A 2,585-nucleotide genomic window follows, 5' to 3' on the forward strand; every position below is an offset into this window, starting at 1 on the left:
TTCAGTTTCGACGTCATTTCAAATTTACCTCAGCATCAACCACGGTTCCAATACATAAAAATCATCTCTTTCTTCCCCCCTTCTCAGATTCCGTATTCTCTCTCTGGGAAAAGAAAGGTCTGAAATGCTTTGAAGATCTTTTCATTAATAATATGTTTGCAAGTTTTTCTGAATTATCGTTATCATTTAATCTACCTTCCTCTCACCTATTTCGATACTTTCAAATTAGGCACTGTGCCTCCTCTCTGTTCTCTGGGTTTCCCTCCCTGCCTACAAAGTCTCCATGGGAGGAGGCATTTAAATTGAATCTTCATATGGGTGGGATTATCTCTAAGATATATGCAATTATCTTGTCAAAGGATAATTCTCACAACATTAAAATAATCAGGGCTTGGGAAGAGGAACTTGAACTCGAGTTTGAGGATGACTACTGGAGTAGAGTATTAGACAATGCACGTACCACCACCTCATGTGCCAGACTTCGCTTTATACAATTTAAAACGATTCACAGAGCTCATCTTTCGAAGGCAAAACTTTCTAAAATATATCCCAATGTTTCAGGCTTGTGTGATAAATGTAAACTTTCACCATGTAACCTTAGTCATATATTTGCATTTTGTTCCAAGTTGCAAAACTTTTGGAATTCCTTCTTTAAAATACTTTCTGATGTCCTAGGGGTCGAATTAATTGTTTGCCCTTTGATTGCAATCTTTGGTGTTCCTTCTCGGTGTCAGCCGTTAAGCCGGAGACAGGCTGACGTCATAGCTTTTGCATCTCTTCTTGCTAGGCGCAGAATTCTGTTGTCTTGGACCTCCCCTCAACCCCCCTCTATTTCAGTTTGGCTCAAAGATTTGGTATTCTTTCTAAAACTTGAAAAAATTAAGTACAATATCAGAGGTAGGGGGGAATCTTTTTTTGAAAAATGGCAACAATTTATCACATTCTTTAATGATTTACAAATCTTAGACGTGGATTGAGTGGAGATATATGTATACCCCTTATTGTATCATTATGTTTTTCTTAATTATGCCATGTGTGTGTACGTATAAGTGTATATGCATTTTTTTTTTTTTTTATTTACTTATTTTTTATTTTTGTTTTTTTATTTATTTTTTTTATTTTTTTGTTATTGTGTACTAATTGGGGATTGTTTGTTAGGGCTGGGTAAGATTATGTACGGTGGGTGGGGTGATCTAAAATGTAAAAATGCAATTTGCAACAATAAAAATTCCATGATCAAAAAAAAAAAAATATCACATAATTTTACCTTATTGTGACAAGGAGGTGTTAGTTCAGGTTGTAAAACTTGTGTGACTCCACAAAAATTTAAGTTTTTAAATTTAAAAAAGATATATATTTATTAATTCATTCATTGGGGGATTGATGATTAAGATGTGCACACACTCATTGAAAGTGGACAGAAAATATATTATTACTTTCCTTGGTTACACCATATGACATATTTAGAGTCATCAAATTTAAACAACACATATGCTAATGAATTCACAGTGAGCATGAAACCTCAGGCTCTGCTGAATACTTCCACATTTTCAACCAGTTATACATTCAGGCAAGTCAGATTTCACACTGTGGGTGAACCAGTTCACAACAGCTTATAGAACCATTAGAACTAAATCATTGACATGCTGGCACCATCTGTGACCTCATAAACCTACAGAAGCCAAAACAAACATAGGTCAGTTATTCATAGCCATTTCTCAGCGATCTCATATCCTTAACTGGAAAAGAGAATAGATCTGACTTCAACACTTAATCATTGAGTGGGGTATGGTGATAAATGGAGGAAGACTCAAGTGACTGACATGCCTTCAGCCCTTGGACAGCAGCCCAGATGTTCACCACATCAATGAGAATCGCAATTAACAACCGTTCAAGAACTCACAGATAATGAACTTTGTTGAAAGTCAACTTCTCATTTCAAATCCGTACGCTTTCCTAGCACTCAGTCTGTCATGAGAGATTCCTATGATTCACAGAGCTGCTAATTAGCAGTCAGTGAGTCTCATCTAAGATTCAAACTCCTTACTGTCAGAATTACTGACTAACCTGGGAATGGAAGAGATTAAGTAATATGGAGAAATGTGGATTGATTTAAGCTATTGATGATTAATTCATCACTATGGTGGCTTGGTGATGAAAGATGGGTTTTTGGATATGACTCAAGATTTCAGATTTTTCACGTCTTCAGTAGGCTAAATATTTAACTGGTGACTGCATGGGAATGAGCTACACGCACAAGATAGATTCAAAGCAGTAAAGAAGAGAGAATCTCTTAAATAAAGAGCTGACTAATACATGCTACCCTGCATGTCTTTTACTTCCTTCAATCTCTCGCTCTCCCTCTCTCTCTGTCTACTTCTCTTTCAGCTGATAGCACAATGGCATGACCCAAATAGACACCAGCTCTCCTCTGAATGGCTGAGATTACTCAAAGACCCTCCTTCACATCATCAGCTTTAATAATTGCTTTACTTACTTTACTTTACTTTTAGTCATTGAACAGATGCTTTTATCCAAAGCGACTTACAGACAAGAAAAAGTAACTAAAACTAAAAGTTAACACT

Source organism: Barbus barbus (assembly GCF_936440315.1).
Source record: "Barbus barbus genome assembly, chromosome: 2".
Taxonomy (NCBI): Eukaryota; Metazoa; Chordata; class Actinopteri; order Cypriniformes; family Cyprinidae; genus Barbus; species Barbus barbus.